Source organism: Sarcophilus harrisii, chromosome 4 (genome assembly GCF_902635505.1).
Source record: "Sarcophilus harrisii chromosome 4, mSarHar1.11, whole genome shotgun sequence".
Lineage (NCBI taxonomy): Eukaryota > Metazoa > Chordata > Mammalia > Dasyuromorphia > Dasyuridae > Sarcophilus > Sarcophilus harrisii.
Window position 1 is genome coordinate 238,567,385 of NC_045429.1, and position 9,017 is coordinate 238,576,401.

A 9,017-nucleotide genomic window follows, 5' to 3' on the forward strand; every position below is an offset into this window, starting at 1 on the left:
TGTCCCTAGTTGTGTAGGGTGTGGCTTGAAGATATGGGACTTCAAGAAATTCTGTTCAACTTAAATTATATTTCTCTTCTCTTAATCATTAGAACCCTTCAAGGTTAGTCTGTTTCCATTTTATCCCACCTTAAGGATTTCAGGGCTTCCTTTCTTACATCATAATTGATGCTCAAGCTAATTTTTTATTCTATTATCATACACTATTTTAATGCTAATATTTTTCTTAACTCCAAGGCTTAATAATCCATGTTTTATTAGCAAATGTTAAATATAACTCTGAATTAATGTAAATCTGTGAAGTTAGTATTTTGTAGTATCATTATAAAAGAAAAACCCCACCAAATGTAAGTCCTTGAATTAATCTAAATCTGTCAAGTCAGTATTTTGTTAGTAGCCTTTTTAAAAGAAGAAAATAAAAGGTGTTCTTACCCGTTGGCCCAGAGTTACCAGGAGGCATTTCCTATAGAAATCTGTAGAAGTTTTTTAAAATCTAAATAATTTAAAAATACACTGGATGTGTGAAAAATGTCAGTGTATCTCCTACAAATATGTATAGTTCCTTTTTGATATTTCTGAAGAACTATGAAAAGCATATAGCCATTAAACTTTTGATAGAAAAAAAAAAAGGATACTTGTTAATTGTCAAGAACTTTTTCTCGCTTACACTCTGTAATGGGAAAATGAGCCTTAAAATAAAGAATAAGACTTCTATGAATATTCTTATCTAAAAAAAATTGTGTTTTTGGAAAAAAAAGTTTGTACCATTTTTCAAGAATTAATTTTCTAATGTTATAATGTTTACACACAGCATAAAGTCTGTACACATTTTCTATAAGTTTCGGTGTCCTCATTTTTACTTTCTATTAAGCAGTTCTTATTAAAAAGCCTCTTTTGACCCATTGATATATGTATAGTAGAAGGAGAGCTAGATTTTTGAATAAGAACACTGGGTTTAAATCACCTTTCTGTTGTTTATTCCCTGTGTCCCTTTGAATAAATCACATTTAATACTCTCCTGTAAAATGAGTCTGAGGATGGGGGGATTGTAATAGATGGCCTCTAAAGTAAGGGCCTTTCTCCCTCACATCTACAATCCTTTAGTGATCTTCATGTCCTAAGCCTAATTATAGTTTCTCAGTTCCCTCATTCTCATCTCTTTCATATTATCTTTCCTTTTCTCTCCTAAACCTTTCCTCTCTTTCCTTTCCTAACTACAATCCAGCCCTTCTCTTTTAATTCCAGCCTTTGTTCTTTAATTCTAGTTCTTTACTCAGTATTTCTCTTTTCCTTCCCCATATTGCTATTCCTTTTTCTTTCTATTTTTTCTTTTTACCCCATATATACAGATAGATAGATGTTACCATATATTGATATGTGCTATGTGTGTATAATCATGGATTTAGATTTAGAAAGAACTTTAAAAGCTTTCTACTCTAACCCTATATTTTACAAATGAAGAAACTAAAGGCCACGGAGCTTGTATCTTGCCAAAGTTTTGTAGGTTTTATCAAAAGTGAGATTTAAACCCAGCTAATCTGATTTCAGAGTCTATACTTTTTCTACTTAGCCATATATTCATTCTTTCCCTCTCCACTTGACTTCTTTCTACTTTTCTTTTTTTACCTTTGGTTTTCTTTAATGTTTCTTCTTCTTTTTCCACTGGGGAATGGCCTTGCCTTGTCTTCTGTGACATGGAAAGTCAACAAGTTAGTTATTAGGGAAAGTAGCATTATATGTAAGAACTTGGCAATTCTGAGACCTGCTTTAATGTTCTCTCTTGCCTCAAACTGTCAAGTTTATACTTATATCTGTTTACATGATGTTCCCCTCTGCCATAACTGTCTCTAGTACTGCGAGTTCTTATAGGACAGGAAATGTTTTTGATGTAGCTTTGTATTCCCCTTAGCACAATGCCTTGCATAAAAGAGATATTTAATAAGTGGTTGTTCAATTAAATTGACAGCCAAGTCTGGGAAGGATGAACAAAATTATCTATTAATTTACAAATAAATTTCTTTGCTGGATTTAGAATCTAGTTTGTAGCCAGTGACTCCACCAAGTAAGTTTTTTATTTGAAATTTAAACAAATGTTATATAGAAGAATTTTTTGTGATTAATATAAACTAAAGGAACAATCAAGTTAATAGTGTTCTATATCTGCCTTTTTAAACTACTCATTAAATCAAGGGGTTTTTAACCCGCTGTTTTCTAAGTGTCATGAATAACTTGGGAGTTCAAGTTAATATACTATGATTCAAGAAATTTTTTTTTTCTTAACTTTATCTTATGCTAGAGTTACTTCTGGACTATAAGCTCTATGAGAATAGGAATATATTTGATTTAACTCTATATCTTCCCTTGAACTTAGTTTAGCAAATATATCTGAAGCAGGTACTATGGCTATAGTACTGTGTGGTTTTATAAATATATTTATAATATAATTATTTGTTTGTATCGTATAACTTTTGAATAATCCTTCTTTAAGTAAGATTTCTCTTAGTTGGCTTTGGTTAACCTCTAGGAAGGCTTTAGCTGTTATGTCCATGAATGATTAATGTCCCCTGGAGGCTCTATTCACTAAGACCCTAGTCCTTTCATTTTACCTTCTTTTGGTAGAACTGATTAGCAGGACCAAGAGAATAAGGAGTCATCTCAATTTCCCATAATGTTGTTAACTCCACTGGGAGGTGGAGGAGGAGAGAAGACAAAGGCTGTTATTTTTCCCTTTTAAAATTTTCATTATTTAGTGCAATACTTTGCCTGCAGCAAATGTTTAACTATTGGTTGAATTGAATTGTTGAAAGCTACCAAAATGTCTCATGGGGGATCAGGAATCAAGATATTACTCTCCCATTTTCCTTTCTCTTAGCTTTTATGAGAGCTGCAAAGGATCTGTCTCCCCTCCACCCCATGGTCATTCATATTTCCCTCTGTCTCTTGTCTGTGCTTTGGGATAGGGCAATGATGAAGAAGGAAGCAACCACTTAGATTACCTGGTTTCTGTCCTGAATCTCACTCAAGACTATGAAAAAAATGAAGAATTCATTCTATGAAGAATTATCTACCTAGAAGGGAAAAATAATCAAACTTACTATATTTCCACTAACCTTTGTAACCTATTGAAAGCACTGTATTCCAAACCCTGGAAAGAGTTGGGATGGGAGAGGGAGATTGTATGCTAATCAAATAGAATGGACTCTGACATTAAGGAGTCCTCAACTCTTTGGGGCAATGCAATTTGCATCTATAAAAATGTTATTTTTCTGCAACTCAACTTCCTTTAAGACTTAATGCCTTCTACAGGAGATCTTTCCTAGTTCCTGCTATTAATGTCTTCCCTCCTAAAATTACTTTGTACCTACTCTTTATGTCATGTATGAGAGTCTGTGTGTTTCAAGTTCCTTGACTGGTTCTGCTTTTATGTGTGCGTGTGTGTGTTTGTGTGTGTGTGTGTGTGTGTGTGTGTGTGTGTGTTCTTAGCATTAATGTGCCTACCACATAATAAGTGCTTTATAAATATTTGTTGATAGATGTTAATTTTAGAGTACTTTGAATGAAAGACAAGTTAAACTAAGAAAATGACCAATAAATATATACAAAGAGTTGCAGAGTGAAGGAGAGTCTTCCTACCTAGTTTTTGGTGGTGTTCTTGATTCCTCTAGATAATGTTTCGTTACAGATGTCCTTAAAATTCTGTTCATGAATAGGTCTTTACTTGATATATATCAAGGAAAGAAATTTATAATCCTGGTTTCTTCAGTCATCATAGCATGAAAATGCTACATTTTTGTAACTTTTTTTTGGCATAGTGAGAGACATACATGTGTTGCCAAAATCAACAGAACCATCCAACCTGTCTGTCTGCTACAGGTTTTGCTTTTCCTGAAGAGGTTTATGTCATTTTGCTTCATTTTGAATTCCATAGCAGGCAGATTATAATACCATTTTTTTGGTATCCCCTCCCGCTGGAACTTTGATTGAAAATGATATGATTGGAGTTATAGGTATAATAGAAGACTTGACAGCAAAACTGAAAATCAAGAGCAACGGTCCTAATGTGACCTGAAAGCAGAGAAGTTCTAAAAGACTGATCTAGTCTTAATGACTTAACAATGATTGTCAAACTAAGTTCTAGTGTCTGTGCAGTTTTTTCCTTTAATCTCAATGATAGTTTTTAACTTTAATACTTAGTTTCAAGAAAAGTATAATACTTACTTATGGATATACTAGAGGTATCCTAAGCACCAGTAGCTTAATAAAAAGTAAAACAAAAACAAAAACAAACTCCCTAGATGGCCAATCACTAAGCATTAGGAAGGACAGCCCCAGATTTCCGATGACTGCAGCCTTCTGACATGTCCGGCATGGATTCATTTTGGTCTTCATGGGGTGTATTTTCCTTTTCCTTCCTGGTCCTGTGGCTGTGGCCTCTTTTGCCTTTCAAGCTAAAATTTGTTGCCTTGCAGCTGGAATTCTAAAAAGAGTAAAAGTGCAAAAAATAATGTCCTTCTCAGGTGGGATACTTTACATGGGGTCATTGAAATCTTCTGTAATAGCTTTACACAATTCACTCATTCCCCAGTATTGTATTATATTGGTCTGTCATGGGATTCAGGAGTACCTCTTCCTTCCCCTTAACCCCTCCCTCTTTTCTAATCTCTTAAAAGAGGCATCTTGTAGAAGTAGAAATTTTCATTCTTTCTGGCCTTTTGAGATTTATGTGTGCAGATTTGAGATGCCACTAGTAACTAAGTAATGTTTGTTTATGCTGGCAGTTTAACTCAGTAGTCATCATTGATGGAGTTTATAATACAAACAATATTGTTAGCAGAACTGCAGGTATTAGATTGGAATGTTTATCTTAGTTCTTTAAAAATCTGCCACAACCTTAGCATTTACTAATCAACATGAGCAAAAAACCCCAAGAAGTCAATTTTAGAAGGTAGATTAAAAGCAATAACAACCACTAATCACTGATCTGAATATGCCAGAGATATGTGTGTTTGTATACACACACATGTACATACATATACGTGTGTATACATGTATGTGCAAAGTGTGTAGAAATTATATGTTTATGTGTGTGTATGTGTGTGCATTTTTAATGAACAAAGTAATATTTAGTTAAATGAGAACTGAATTCTAAAGCAGATTCTTTGGAAAATCTTGACTTCCTCCCCCCCCTCCCCCTTTTTCTTTCCCTCACCGTCAAACTAGGAACTTTTTCAATAGAAATACATCATTCCTATTGGAATTCCTATTATATATAATCCTTCTGTTAATATTTAGAATTTAATTTCAGTACTAGTAATAAACTTATCATGAATGATGGAGAGGGGACTAATTGTCAATATCACATGCCTGAGTTTCTTCTTTTTTATGCATTGAATAAGCATTTATTTAATGTCTACTATTTGCTAGATGCTTTATGACATTATAGTCAATGTGGTACTTCATGTATACTTTAATTCTTTTCTGGGCCTTTAAATCATTTATTTAGTGAATTGTCTCTACAGCAAAATCAGGTTATTCATTAGCTTATGTGAAAAGCTCTCCACCTGAACACCCAAGTTTAGTAGGGAAGTCAATCTATGGATTGTAAATAGGGTTAAATTTGGAGTGTTTAGTTAGTTTCCAAGTAACTGATGATAACAAACAAAAGACAGCCACTTTTTCTTGGAGTATGCAAATGTCCACTCAGAAGCTGCAGAAATCGGTTATAAACAGCTGTTCTTTTTTATCCTCTCTTATAATCCTCTTTCTTTTCTATCTATTTTATTTTGTATTCTCTTCTCTCACAAAACCATAGATTATATCTAGAACATTTTGACTAGTCCTGGGTGCCACATTTTAGAAGGGACAATGATTAGCTAAAAGATAGCCACAAGACTAGCCAGTGAGGGGAAACGAAACTATATATTAACGGAAAACTGATTTTAGAAACTGAAGATTCATCCTTGAGAAGAAAAAGACTAAAAGGACATAGATTTCACTGTCATTAAATAAGGGTTATTTTGTAGAAAAAAGCATAGACTCATTTTATTTGTCCCCATAGAGGGTAAACTTAGAAATAGAATGGAAAGTTAGCCTTTGATATGGTGGGGGGAGAGTGAGGAGGGGCAATTTTTTAACAACTAGGAGTTCTCTAAAAAATAGAATGGGCTGCCTAGGAAGTGGGGAGCTCCCCTTTACTGAAGGTCTTAAGGCAAAGAGGATTGATCATGTTGGAGCTACTGAAACAGGGCATCATTTATTTTTCTGTTTTAATATTTTGACAAAAATAATAATAACTTTACATAGAAGGGAATAGGTAAAATTAATTATAGGAGCATAATAGATATGTTTTGTGAATGGAAACTGTATAGAGCTTCCCTAAGCTACCATCTGATACAATTTAATATCATTATTCTGCCAGTGGTGCCATATGGCCATACGGGATGAAATGTCACATTGCAGTGAATTGAAACTTGGGATGATCCAAGACTCATGACAGGTATAGACTGTAGCCAGTGATAACTTGTATACAAGAAGTGTCATGTAAAATTTTGCTCAGGAAATGTATGATTCTTTTTTCCTGATCCTAAACATCCTGTATCTTTGCTCTATTTTTTGTTTCCTAACTAGCCTTAAAATATCAAAGGTATATGTTATATCTTTTCCTTTCTTTTTCTCAGTACAGACAGTTTTGGAAAGCATTAAGTCTTTTATGCAGAATGCTTCATGAGTTGCTTACTAACTACCATGTCTGTAAATATACAAACTATTTTGTAGTCTTGCTATTTTTAAAAACATGTGGGTGTGGGAAATGAGTGAAGTCAGGGTGATGCATGATTATACATACACAGACATAAATACATACATATGTACATATATCTACATACATATATCTGTATGTTTATAAATATATAAAAACAAATTAGCAAGAGGGCAGGCTACCATCTACTGTGCCTGTGATTTGGCTATGATTTGTTTTTTGTTTCCTTTTCAATTCCTCCTATCCTATATTCAAACAGTAAAAGAATCATAAAAATCATAGGATTTTAGAGTGAAATCCTAATTTTCTCATTTTGCAGATGAAGAGTCTGAGTCCTAGGGAAGATGAAAACTTTCTCCAAAACAAATGGCTAGTTAATAGGATCAAATGCTTTTTTTAAAAATATAGTTTGTCTTGATCTATAACAGTGTTTTGTTTAGTTAGATCACCCTTCCTATCCAACCTTATTTCCCAATATTCCCTAACTTGAAACATGATCTCCACCCAGACTGGTCTTACTCACCTCAACAACATTTCAACAAGCATATGCTTAGATGCTTGGATGCCATAAATGTGTAGTGGGTGAAATCAACTGATTTTCTCTTTGTTTACTTTTTTCAATGAATTTCAAAAGTCCTGGAGAATGAAATGAAGAATAAAAATTAATCAGGGGTAAAAGAAAAATAATGGGATTACAGTTGACTGAAAGTCAGAGAATCTGGATTCAAATCCCATTTCACATGCTTATTATCCGTGTGACTTGGGGTAAACCATTCAGTTCTCCTGATTTCCAGATTCTTCCTTTCTATAAAATGAAGAAGTTGGATTGGATAGCCTCTAAAAACCCTTCTAAGTCACGATCTGTGACCCTGTGCTTCTATGATTTTTATGAGTTTATTGGGTGGCTATGGCAACTCATTCTGTGTGATATACTAAGGAATAACGATCTTTCATTTTGCTGTTGTTCAGTTGTTTGAATTGTGTCTGATTCTAAATTATTCCATTTGGGATTTTCTTGGCAAAGCTACAGTTGTTGTTTGCCATTTCCTTTCAGTTCATTTTTACAGATGAGGAAACTGAGGCAAACAAGGTTAAATGATGTGCCTGGGATCACACAGCAAGTAAGTGTTTGAAGTTGGATTTGGCCTCATGATAATGAGTCTTCCTGATTTACAAGCCCAGTGTTCTCTCTACTTCATTACCTAGGTGCCCTTGATAGTTGCTTTACTGTCAAGTATTTATTAAGGTTTTTTTTTATTTATTAAGTATTTATTTGTATTTATTAAGTTCCTATCATATGAATTTATTAAGTTCCTATCATATTCCAGGCTCAGTTTGTTTACTGAGAATACAAAGAAGACAAAAACAGTACCTGCCCTCTAGGAGTTTGAAGTTAATGGAGTATTACGGAATGTTACTACTTCAGGAGTCACAGATAATGTTACTTTTCCCCAAAATGTTTTCAGCTTAGAAGGAAGATTTCTACTTCCTAGTGGTGATTTTTATCAGTTTACATATAGACTAAATTGAGTTGACTTATCTGGTAAGATATCTAGGGGTTTCTTTTGAAAATAAAAGTCTCTTCTTATTAGCATTCTTATCTAGTGTAGAGAGAAAAAATAGAATCTTATGGTCATAATGGATCTCTAGAAGTATTCTTATTACTTGCAGCAGTCCAGTGTGGACAGGAGCAGACTGTAATGGATGTTAAAAGATCAGGGGGCACTCCCCATATCACCTACCTACCCCCATCAACTCCAAAAGTAGCATACTATAACTGAAATTAACAGTAAAAGTATTTCACGTTTTCATGAATGAAAGGACAGGGAGGCACTTTGTAAATTTTGACACTGGCCCTGACTCAATTAACTTTTATCTCTAATATCTGACTATAAATAGTAGTCCAAACAGTATTTGTCAAAGGATTTCTTTAAACCTAATATCAAATGCCACCTTCTACCTGGGCCTTTCTTAGCTCTCCCAGATTTTAATGCCTTCCCTTATAAGGTTCCTTATATCTCTTTGGTATATACTTTTCTATACCTTTTTATGTGTATATTGTCTCCACCATTAAAATGTAAGTTCCTTGAGGATAAGGACTCTTTTTGTTTTTTTTCCTTTTTCTTACCAGCACCATTACAATGTTTGACTCTTAGTAAACATTTTATAAATTTGTGTCAATTAATCTTATCAGTCCTAGGTGAACAATTATAGAGGTTCACTTGACTTCTTAAAAGAAAGGCATTGAATATATGCAAAT

At 33.7% G+C, this 9,017-nt stretch overlaps 1 long non-coding RNA gene across 1 annotated transcript; it reads right to left on the reverse strand.

The window, feature by feature from the left end:
• Positions 1-3,969: 3,969 nt before the first annotated feature.
• On the reverse strand, positions 3,970-7,390 carry LOC116423176. Its single transcript, XR_004233666.1, has 2 exons — positions 7,281-7,390; positions 3,970-4,477 (listed from the first exon to the last, which is right to left on the reverse strand). It is a non-coding gene; the product is annotated as an uncharacterized LOC116423176 (long non-coding RNA).
• Positions 7,391-9,017: the final 1,627 nt, after the last annotated feature.